This window comes from Myxine glutinosa, chromosome 3 (assembly GCF_964187855.1).
Source record: "Myxine glutinosa chromosome 3, kmMyxGlut1.1, whole genome shotgun sequence".
Lineage (NCBI taxonomy): Eukaryota > Metazoa > Chordata > Myxini > Myxiniformes > Myxinidae > Myxine > Myxine glutinosa.
In genome coordinates, this window is record NC_136263.1 from 185798960 (window position 1) to 185811059 (window position 12100).

Below are 12100 nucleotides of genomic sequence, written 5' to 3' on the forward strand. Positions count from 1 at the left end.
CGCTCGGAACTGTGCCTCACTCGGTGTTACCCCAAAGTTCTGTGCCACAAACGCCATGGTGCCTATCGTTAACCCCTGTTAACCTTCACCCAAGATTTTACCCCAATTTCTCAAAAAAAAATAAAAAATTACCAATTAATAATTAATTAATAAATTTTAATTAATAAAAATTATTATTTTATTATTTTATACAATTTTAAATCCCGGACGTAGACCCAATTGCGAAACCGCAAATCGTAATTTGGACGAGCCCCCAATTCTGTTACGTGGTCCTCCCGGTAACTACCTGGTCTGGGTGATCCCCCGGACCGTGGGAGGGACCCCGCCAGAAAGATATATGGTTTATTCGCTTTCGTAACGCAATCAATATGAATTCCGGTCAAGAAGAAACCCCACACCAAGGATCCGGAATAATCAATAATATATTCTTTGAGCAATCAACAACCATCAACAATGCACAGTCAATATTACAAAGGTATACTCATCTACACAAACTCTAAGATGGCCATCTTATATATTCCTCACGTGAGCCCCACTCCTGACTCCCTCCGTGGTCAATGTCTCCCACAATGTCTCTCGTCTCCGCACACGGGCGGTTGAACGAACCCCGGGCGGACGTGCTCCAACGTGCCGTCTCGTACCGGGGACAGCTGTTGCAGCGCACCTCCTTGCCAAGCAACGGGGCAAAACCAAACGCGGTTTGCAACGCGAGCGAGGCTCCACGTGCGACCCGTACGCGTCCTTGTAGACGGGGCAAAAACCAAACGCGGTTTGCAACGCGAGCGAGGCTCAACGTGCGACCCGTACGCGTCCTTGTAGACGGGGCCAAACCAAGAGCGGTTTGCAACGCGCGCGCGCGGCCCCACGTGCGACCGCTTGGTTCCGTGCACGAACTCACGAGGACTTGACGTGTCAAAAGGTAATTACGCGTCCAGGTAACTCCTCTCGCCAAACGGGTTTCGGAACGCCTCTTTGTTCCGCGCAGCGCAAGGTCGATTCCACCTTCTCGTCGTCGCGGGGCGAGGAAGAAGAATCCCCGTCCTTTTTCTCCTCGTGTCTTTTCTTCTTCCGTTTCCGGCCACTTCCGTTTCCGGCCACTGGTTCCGAAGGGCTCCTGACCCTCCCATCACAACAACCCTTAATATAATACACACGGATAAGCAACCTGAATGGTACTTCACATACATTCCCATAAATATGTAACAATACCATGGTTACTTTTTACAACATGTTTTTTCAAATGAATAGCAGTGTTTCCGCATTCATTGGGTTAAAACATCTTTTCCTCTAAAAGAGGCAAAGTGGGAGTTTTAAATGTGAAGAAAGTTAGGACCAGAATTTTTAAAACACTCAATTTCTTCAAAGATTAATCGGTTTGCACAACCTGCATTTAAATCGCGGGAGGAACGTTAAAAACAACAGGAAATTGTAAATTCAAACATTTTGCAATTGCTGATCAAGAGTCAAGCATTATTTCAAATTAAAAGCAAAATGTTTCTGGTCAGAATTGAACTGAAGACCTTTCGCGTGTTAAGCGAACGTGATTACCACGACACTACAGAAACAGAAGAAATAAGTTGGTAGTTTTCCAATATAAAAAATCATCTTTAGTTCTTGCAAAATGAAAACTTCCAAGGGAATCACTTCCACAAAAGCGTTTTTTTTTAGACTTTTCAATGATTTTAACATTTTATAAAACATTACCTTTTTCGCCAATGGAGGAATCAACTCACCTTTCTCTTTCAATTAAATGCACTTCCCAAAATGTGTGAATTGAATGAGGGCAGGCCCAATGCTGAACCTCTCGAATAAATTTTCAGACACATGGAAAGGGAAAAAAAAGCTTGTGATTTGACGCACCATATTTTTTGAGGATTTGAACTGAATATGAAAGAGATTTCAACTGAAAACACAGAACGAGGTTTGCTTTAGTTTCTCACAGCAAAAGGTTTTCATTTGTTTTGGACTTTCAGCTAAGTTATGACAGAACGAAGTTTGGCAACAAAAACTTTCTTTTTTTTCACCTGAACTGCATCCTTCAAAACAATCATTGAACAAATGGGGAAAAGTGCAAATAACATGATAACCAAAATTCCATGTTTCTGCTTGGTATCAAACCAAGGACATTGAAGTGTGAAGCAAACATGATAACCACTGCACCACAGAAACATGTGTTTACATATAATGGTTACTGTTTACAACATTTGTTTTTATAAATCACACTTGAAAACATATTTTTCTCCAAAAGAGTTAAAATGGGAGTTTTAAACGCGATGAAGGTTGGTCCAGAATTTTTAAAACCCTCAGTTTTTTCGAGGATTAATCGGTTTGTAAAACCTGTTTTTAAATGGCCAAAGAACTTGAAAAACAAGAGGAAATTGGAAATTCAAACATTTTTTGATTGCCGACGAGGAGGCAAGCATTTTTTCAAATTAAAAGCAAAAAGTCTCTGCTCCGAATTGAAATGAGGACCTTTTGCGTGTAAAACAAACATGATCAACACAACATGACAGAAAATGATTTGTATATGCAATGTCACTGTTCACAACATTAAAAAAATAGCATTGTTTCTGCATTCTTTGGGTGAAAACATATTTTTCTCTGAAAGAGGCAAAGTGGGAGTTTTAAATGTGAAGGAGGTTTGGACCAAAATTTTAAAAACACTCAATTTCTTCAAAGATTAATCGGTTTGCACAGCCTGTTGTTAAATCGCCAAAGATCGTTAAAACCAACAGGAAATTGGAAATTCAAACATTTTGGAATTGCTGATAAAGAGGCAAGCATTTTTCAAAATTAAAATCAAAATGTTTCTGCTCAGAATATAACTGAAGACCTTTCACGTGTTAAGTGAATGTGATTTCCACGACACTACAAAAACAGATGAAATAAATCAGAAGTTTTCCAACATAAAAAAATCATCTTTAGTTCTTGCAAAATGAAAACGTCCAAGGGAATCACTTCCGCAGAAGCTTTTTTTTTTTAGACTTTTCAATGATTTTAACATTTTATAAAACATTACCTTTTTCTCCAATGGAAGAATTAACTCACCTTTCTCTTTCAATTCAATGCACTTCCCAAAATGTGTGAAGAGGATGAGGGGAGGCGAAATGCTGAACCTCTCGAAGAAATTTTCAAAGACACGTGGAAAAAAAAAAAAAGCTTTTCATTTAATGCACCATATTTTTGGGGATTTCAACAGAATATGAAAGAAATTTCAACTGAAAACACAGAACGAGATATGCTTTTGTTTCTCACAGCGAAAGATTTTCATTTGTTTTGGACTTCCAGCAAAGTTATGACAGAACGAAGTTTGGCAACAAAAACTTTCTTTTTTTCACCGAAAATGCATCCTTCAAAACTATCATTGAACAAATGGGGAAAAGTGCAAATATCATGAGAACCAAAAGTCTATGTTTCTGCTTGGTATCGAACCAAGGACCTTTTGCGTGTGAAGCAAACGTGATAACCACTACACTACAGAAACATGTATGTACATACCATGGTTACTTTTTACAACATGTTTTTTCAAATGAATAGCAGTGTTTCCGCATTCATTGGGTTAAAACATCTTTTCCTCTAAAAGAGGCAAAGTGGGAGTTTTAAATGTGAAGAAAGTTAGGACCAGAATTTTTAAAACACTCAATTTCTTCAAAGATTAATCGGTTTGCAGAACCTGCATTTAAATCGTGGGAGGAACATTAAAAACAACAGGAAATTGTAAATTCAAACATTTTGCAATTGCTGATCAAGAGTCAAGCATTATTTCAAATTAAAAGCAAAATGTTTCTGGTCAGAATTGAACTGAAGACCTTTCGCGTGTTAAGCGAACGTGATTACCACGACACTACAGAAACAGAAGAAATAAGTTGGTAGTTTTCCAATATAAAAAATCATCTTTAGTTCTTGCAAAATGAAAACTTCCAAGGGAATCACTTCCACAAAAGCGTTTTTTTTTAGACTTTTCAATGATTTTAACATTTTATAAAACATTACCTTTTTCGCCAATGGAGGAATCAACTCACCTTTCTCTTTCAATTAAATGCACTTCCCAAAATGTGTGAATTGAATGAGGGCAGGCCCAATGCTGAACCTCTCGAATAAATTTTCAGACACATGGAAAGGGAAAAAAAAGCTTGTGATTTGACGCACCATATTTTTTGAGGATTTGAACTGAATATGAAAGAGATTTCAACTGAAAACACAGAACGAGGTTTGCTTTAGTTTCTCACAGCAAAAGGTTTTCATTTGTTTTGGACTTTCAGCTAAGTTATGACAGAACGAAGTTTGGCAACAAAAACTTTCTTTTTTTTCACCTGAACTGCATCCTTCAAAACAATCATTGAACAAATGGGGAAAAGTGCAAATAACATGATAACCAAAATTCCATGTTTCTGCTTGGTATCAAACCAAGGACATTGAAGTGTGAAGCAAACATGATAACCACTGCACCACAGAAACATGTGTTTACATATAATGGTTACTGTTTACAACATTTGTTTTTATAAATCACACTTGAAAACATATTTTTCTCCAAAAGAGTTAAAATGGGAGTTTTAAACGCGATGAAGGTTGGTCCAGAATTTTTAAAACCCTCAGTTTTTTCGAGGATTAATCGGTTTGTACAACCTGTTTTTAAATGGCCAAAGAACTTGAAAAACAAGAGGAAATTGGAAATTCAAACATTTTTTGATTGCCGACGAGGAGGCAAGCATTTTTTCAAATTAAAAGCAAAAAGTCTCTGCTCCGAATTGAAATGAGGACCTTTTGCGTGTAAAACAAACATGATCAACACAACATGACAGAAAATGATTTGTATATGCAATGTCACTGTTCACAACATTAAAAAAATAGCATTGTTTCTGCATTCTTTGGGTGAAAACATATTTTTCTCTGAAAGAGGCAAAGTGGGAGTTTTAAATGTGAAGGAGGTTTGGACCAAAATTTTAAAAACACTCAATTTCTTCAAAGATTAATCGGTTTGCACAGCCTGTTGTTAAATCGCCAAAGATCGTTAAAACCAACAGGAAATTGGAAATTCAAACATTTGGAATTGCTGATAAAGAGGCAAGCATTTTTCAAATTAAAAGCAAAATGTTTCTGCTCAGAATTTAACTGAAGACCTTTCACGTGTTACGTGAATGTGATTTCCACGACACTACAAAAACAGATGAAATCAATGGGAAGATTTCCAACATAAAAAAGCATCTTTAGTTCTTGCAAAATGAAAACTTCCAAGGGAATCACTTCCACAGAAGCTTTTTTTTTTTTGACTTTTCAATGATTTTAACATTTTATAAAACAATACCTTTTTTTCCAATGGAGGAATTAACTCACCTTTCTCTTTCAATTCAATGCACTTCCCAAAATGTGTGAAGAGGACGAGGGGAGGCCAAATGCTGAACCTCTCGAAGAAATTTTCAAAGACACGTGGAAAGGGAAAAAATGCTTGTGATTAAACGCATCAGATTTTTTTGAGGATTTCAACTGAATATGAAAGAGATTTCAACTGCAAACACAGAACGAGATTTGCTTTAGTTTCTCACAGCAAAAGGTTTTCATTTGTTTTGGACTTTCAGCTCAGTTATGACAGAATGAAGTTTGGAAACAAAAACTTTTTTTTTCTTTACCTGAACTGCATCCTTCAAAACAATCATTGAACAAATGGGGAAAAGTGCAAATAACATGATAACCAAAATTCCATGTTTCTGCTTGGTATCAAACCAAGGACATTCAAGTGTGGATCAAACATGATAACCACTGCACCACAGAAACATGTGTTTACATATAATGGTTGCTGTTTACAACATTTGTTTTTATAAATCACACTTTAAAACGTCTTTTTCTCTCAAAGAGTTAAAATGGGAGTTTCAAATGTGATGAAGGTTGGTCCAGAATTTTTAAAACCCTCAATTTTTTCGAGGATTAATCGGTTTGCACAACCTGTTTTTAAATGGCCAAAGAACGTGAAAAACAAGACGAAATTGGAAATTCAAACATTATTTGATTGTGAACGAGGAGGCAAGCATTTTTTAAAATTAAAAGCAGAATGTCTCTGCTCCGAATTGAAATGAGGACCTTTTGCGTGTAAAACAAACATGATCAACACTACATGACAGAAAAGGATATGTATATGCAATGGTCACTGTTTATAACATTAAAAAACAAGAGCATTGTTTCTGCATTCTTTGGGTGAAAACATATTTTTCTCTGAAAGAGGCAAAGTGAGAGTTTTAAATGTGAAGGAAGTGTGGACCAAAATTTTTAACACTCAATTTCTTCAAGGATTAATCGGTTTGCACAGCCTGTTGTTAAATCGCCATAGAACGTTAAAAACAACAGGAAATTGGAAATTCAAACATTTTGGAATTGCTGATGAAGAGGCAAGCATTTTTCAAATTAAAAGCAAAATGTTTCTGTTCAGAATTGAACTGAGGACCTTTCACGTGTTAAGTGAATGTGATTTCAACTACACTACAAAAACAGATGAAATCAATGGGAAGATTTCCAATATAAAAAATCATCTTTAGTACTTGCAAAATGAAAACTTCCAAGGGAATGACTTCCACAAAAGCGTTTTTTTTTAGACTTTTCAATTATTTTAACATTTTATAAAACATTACCTTTTTCGCCAATGGAGGAATCAACTCACCTTTCTCTTTCAATTCAATGCACTTCCCAAAATGTGTGAATAGGGTGAGGGCAGGCCCAATGCTGAACCTCTCGAATAAATTTTCAGACACATGGAAAGGGAAAAAAAAGCTTGTGATTTGACGCACCATATTTTTTGAGGATTTGAACTGAATATGAAAGAGATTTCAACTGAAAACACAGAACGAGGTTTGCTTTAGTTTCTCACAGCAAAAGGTTTTCATTTGTTTTGGACTTTCAGCTAAGTTATGACAGAACGAAGTTTGGCAACAAAAACTTTCTTTTTTTCACCGAAAATGCATCCTTCAAAACTATCATTGAACAAATGGGGAAAAGTGCAAATATCATGAGAATCAAAAGTCTATGTTTCTGCTTGGTATCGAACCAAGGACCTTTTGCGTGTGAAGCAAACGTGATAACCACTACACTACAGAAACATGTATTGACATGCCATGGTTACTTTTTACAACATGTTTTTTCAAATCAATAGCAGTGTTTCCGCATTCATTGGGTTAAAACATCTTTTTCTCTAAAAGAGGCAAAGTGGGAGTTTTAAATGTGAAGAAAGTTAGGACCAGAATTTTTAAAACACTCAATTTCTTCAAAGATTAATCGGTTTGCACAACCTGCATTTAAATCTCGGAAGAACGTTAAAAACAACAGGAAATTGGAAATTCAAACATTTTGCAATTGCTGATCAAGAGTCAAGCATTTTTCAAATTAAAAGCAAAGTGTTTCTGCTCAGAATTGAACTGAAGACCTTTCACATGTTAAGCAAACATGATTACCACTACACTACAGAAACAGATGAAATAAGTTGGTAGTTTTCCAATATAAAAATCATCTTTAGTTCTTGCAAAATGAAAACTTCCAAGGGAATCACTTCCGCATAAGCTTTTTCTTGAGACTTTTCAATGATTTTAACATTTTATAAAACATTACCTTTTTCTCCAATGGAGGAATTAACTCACCTTTCTCTTTCAATTAAATGCACTTCCCAAAATGTGTGAATTGAATGAGGGGAGGCCAAATGCTGAACCTCTCGAAGAAATTTTCAAAGACACGTGGGAAGAAAAAAAAAGCTTTTGATTTAACGCACCATATTTTGGGGGATTTCAACAGAATATGAAAGAGATTTCAACTGAAAACACAGAACGAGATATGCTTTTGATTCTCACAGCAAAAGATTTTCATTTGTTTTGGACTTTCAGCTAAGTTATGACAGAACGAGGTTTGGCAACAAAAACTTTCTTTTTTTTTAACCTGAACTGCATCCTTCAAAACAATCATTGAACAAATGGGGAAAAGTGCAAATAACATGACAACCAAAAGTCTATGTTTTTGCTTGGTATCGAACCAAGGACCTCTTGTGTGTGAAGAAAGCTTGATAACCATTACACCACAGAAACACATATTTACAAATAATGGTTACTGTTTACAACATTTGTTTTTATAAATCACACTTGAAAACATATTTTTCTCCAAAAGAGTTAAAATGGGAGTTTTAAACGCGATGAAGGTTGGTCCAGAATTTTTAAAACCCTCAGTTTTTTCGAGGATTAATCGGTTTACACAACCTGTTTTTAAATGGCCAAAAAACGTGAAAAACAAGAGGAAATTGGAAATTCAAACATTTTTGAATTGCTGATGAAGAGGCAAGCATTTTTCAAATTAAAAGCAAAATGTTTGAATTTAGCAAAATTAAAAGCAAAATGTTTGAACATAGCTCAGAATTGAACTGAGGACCTTTCGCGTGTGAAGCAAATGTGATGACCACTACCATGCAGAAACAAATGAAATAAATTGGAAGTTTTCAAATATAAAAAATCATCTTTAGTCCTTGCAAAATGAAAACATCCAAGGGAATCACTTCCGCATCAGTTTTTTTTTAGACTTTTCAATGATTTTAATATTTTATAAAACATCACCATTTCCTCCAATGGAGGAATCAACTCACCCTTCTCCTTTAATTCAATGCAATTTCCAAAATGTGCGAACAGCATGAGGGGAGGCCCAATGCTGAACCTCTCGAAGAAATTTTCAGACACGTGGAAACGGAAAAAAAAGCTCATGATTTAACGCACCATATTTTTGGAGATTTCAACAGAATATGCAAGAGATCTCAACAGAAAACTCAGAACGAGATTTGCTTTCGTTTTTCACAGCGAAAGATTTTTGTTTGTTTTGTTCTTTCAGCAAAGTTATGACAGAACGAAGTTTAGCAACAAAAACTTTCTGTTTTTTAACCGAAACTGCATTTTTCAACACATCATGGAACAAATGGGAAGAAGTATAACTAACATGATATCCAAGAGGTCATGTTTCTGCTCAGACTTGAACTGAGGACCTTTTGCATGTTAAGTGATCATGATTACCACTACAAAACAGAAACAGATGAAATACATTGGAAGTTTTCCAACATAAAAAAATTATCTTTTGTCCTTGCAAAGTGAAAACTTCCAAGTGAATCACTTCCACATCAGCTTTTTTTTTTAGACTTTTCAATGATTTTAACATTTTATAAAACATTACCATTTTCTCGAATGGAGGAATCAACTCACCTTTCTCCTTCAATTCAATGCAATCCCCAAAATGTGTGAATAGGATGAGGGGAGGCCCAATGCTGAACCTCTCGAATAAATTTTCAAAGACACGTGGAAAGGGAAAAAAAAGCTCATGATTTAACGCACCATATTTTTGGGGATTTCAACAGAATGTGAGACATCTCAACTGAAAACACAGAACGAGATTTGCATTCGTTTTTCACAGCGAAAGGTTTTCATTTGTTTTGGACTTTCAGCGAAGCTGTGACAGAACGAAGTTTGGAAACAAAAACTTCTTTTTTTAAAACCGGAACTGCATCCTTCAAAACGATCATTGAACAAATGCGAAGAAGTGTAAATAACATGATAACCAAGAGTCTATGTTTCTGCTTGGTGTAGAACCAAGAACCTTTTGCAAGCAGAAGCAAACGTGGTAACCACAACAATACAGAAACATGTATGTCCATACCATGGTAACTTTTTATGACATTTTTTTTTTTCAAATAAATAGCAGTGTTTCCGCATTCATTGGGTAAAAACATATTTTTCTCTAAAAGAGGCAAAGTGGGAGTTTTAAATGTGAAGGAAGTTTGGATTTGAATTTTTAAAACACTGAATTTCTTCAAATGTTAATCGTTTTGCACAACCTGTTTTTAAATCGACAAAGAACGTTAAAAACAATAAGAAATTGGAAATTCAAACATTTTGCAATGGGTGATGAAGACGCAAGCATTTTTCAAATTAAAAGCAACACGTTCCGGCTCAGAATAATTGAACTGAGGACGTTGGGCATGTAAAGCAAATACAATTACCACAACACTAAAGAAACAGACGAAATCAATTGGAAGTTTTCCAATATAAAAAACCTCTTTAGTCCTTGCAAAGAAAAAACTTCCAAGGGAATCACTTCTGCATAAGTTTTTTTTTTTTTGGACTTTTCAATGATTTTAACATTTTATAAAACATTACAATTTTCTCCAATGGAGGAATCAACTCACGTTTCTCTTTCAATTCAAAGCACTTCCTAAATTGTGTGAATATGATGAGGGGAGGCCAAATGCTGAACCTCTCGAATAAATTTTCAAAGACACGTGGAAAGGGAAAAAAAGCTTGTGATTTAATGCACCATATTTTTGGAGATTTCAACTGAATATGAAAGAGATTTCAACTGAATTCACAGAACGAGATTTGCTTTAGTTTCACACAGCAAAAGGTTTTCATTTGTTTTGGACTTTCAGCTAAGTTATGACAGAACGAAGTTTGGCAACAAAAACTTTTTCTTTTTTTTTTAACCTGAACTGCATCCTTCAAAACGATCATTGAACAAACGGGGAAAAGTGCCAATAACATGATAACCAAAAGTCTATGTTTCTGCTTGGTATCCAACCTAGGACATTCAAGTGTAAAGCAAACATGATAACCACTACACTACAGAAACATGTATGTACATGCCATGGTTACTTTTTACATGTTTTTTCAAATAAATAGCAGTGTTTCCGCATTCATTGGGTTAAAACATATTTTTCTCTGAAAGAGGCCAAGTGGGAGTTTTAAATGTGAAGAAAGTTTGGACCAGAATTTTTAAAACACTCAATTTTTTCGGGGATTAATCGGTTTGTACAACCTGTTTTTAAATGGCCAAAGAACGTGAAAAACAATTTAATTGGAAATTCAAACATTTTTTGATTGCTGACGAGGAGGCAGGCATTTTTTCAAATTAAAAGAAAAATGTCTCTGCTCCGAATTGAAATGAGGACCTTTTGCGTGTAAAACAAACATGATCAACACAACATGACAGAAAATGATTTGTATATGCAATGTCACTGTTCACAACATTTAAAAAATAGCATTGTTTCTGCATTCTTTGGGTGAAAACATATTTTTCTCTGAAAGAGGCAAAGTGGGAGTTTTAAATGTGAAGGAGGTTTGGACCAAAATTTTAAAAACACTCAATTTCTTCAAAGATTAATCGGTTTGCACAGCCTGTTGTTAAATCGCCAAAGATCGTTAAAACCAACAGGAAATTGGAAATTCAAACATTTTGGAATTGCTGATAAAGAGGCAAGCATTTTTCAAAATTAAAATCAAAATGTTTCTGCTCAGAATATAACTGAAGACCTTTCACGTGTTAAGTGAATGTGATTTCCACGACACTACAAAAACAGATGAAATAAATCAGAAGTTTTCCAACATAAAAAAATCATCTTTAGTTCTTGCAAAATGAAAACTTCCAAGGGAATCACTTCCGCAGAAGCTTTTTTTTTTTTAGACTTTTCAATGATTTTAACATTTTATAAAACATTACCTTTTTCTCCAATGGAAGAATTAACTCACCTTTCTCTTTCAATTCAATGCACTTCCCAAAATGTGTGAAGAGGATGAGGGGAGGCGAAATGCTGAACCTCTCGAAGAAATTTTCAAAGACACGTGGAAAAAAAAAAAAGAAGCTTTTCATTTAATGCACCATATTTTTGGGGATTTCAACAGAATATGAAAGAAATTTCAACTGAAAACACAGAACGAGATATGCTTTTGTTTCTCACAGCGAAAGATTTTCATTTGTTTTGGACTTCCAGCAAAGTTATGACAGAACGAAGTTTGGCAACAAAAACTTTCTTTTTTTCACCGAAAATGCATCCTTCAAAACTACCATTGAACAAATGGGGAAAAGTGCAAATATCATGAGAACCAAAAGTCTATGTTTCTGCTTGGTATCGAACCAAGGACCTTTTGCGTGTGAAACAAACGTGATAACCACTACACTACAGAAACATGTATGTACATACCATGGTTACTTTTTACAACATGTTTTTTCAAATGAATAGCAGTGTTTCCGCATTCATTGGGTTAAAACATCTTTTCCTCTAAAAGAGGCAAAGTGGGAGTTTTAAATGTGAAGAAAGTTAGGA

General features: G+C 35.3%; 6 non-coding genes across 6 annotated transcripts; all 6 read right to left on the reverse strand.

Moving 5' to 3' along the window:
* Window positions 1–1492: 1492 nt before the first annotated feature.
* TRNAV-AAC (transfer RNA valine (anticodon AAC)) lies at window positions 1493–1565 on the reverse strand. The gene has a single exon. It is a non-coding gene; the product is annotated as a tRNA-Val (tRNA).
* Window positions 1566–3411: 1846 nt separating this feature from the next.
* TRNAV-CAC (transfer RNA valine (anticodon CAC)) lies at window positions 3412–3484 on the reverse strand. The gene has a single exon. It is a non-coding gene; the product is annotated as a tRNA-Val (tRNA).
* A 297-nt stretch (window positions 3485–3781) lies between these two features.
* Window positions 3782–3854, reverse strand: TRNAV-AAC (transfer RNA valine (anticodon AAC)). The gene has a single exon. It is a non-coding gene; the product is annotated as a tRNA-Val (tRNA).
* Window positions 3855–7012: 3158 nt separating this feature from the next.
* On the reverse strand, window positions 7013–7085 carry TRNAV-CAC (transfer RNA valine (anticodon CAC)). The gene has a single exon. It is a non-coding gene; the product is annotated as a tRNA-Val (tRNA).
* Window positions 7086–7380: 295 nt separating this feature from the next.
* Window positions 7381–7453, reverse strand: TRNAV-AAC (transfer RNA valine (anticodon AAC)). Its single transcript has one exon. It is a non-coding gene; the product is annotated as a tRNA-Val (tRNA).
* Window positions 7454–11890: 4437 nt separating this feature from the next.
* On the reverse strand, window positions 11891–11963 carry TRNAM-CAU (transfer RNA methionine (anticodon CAU)). The gene has a single exon. It is a non-coding gene; the product is annotated as a tRNA-Val (tRNA).
* Window positions 11964–12100: the final 137 nt, after the last annotated feature.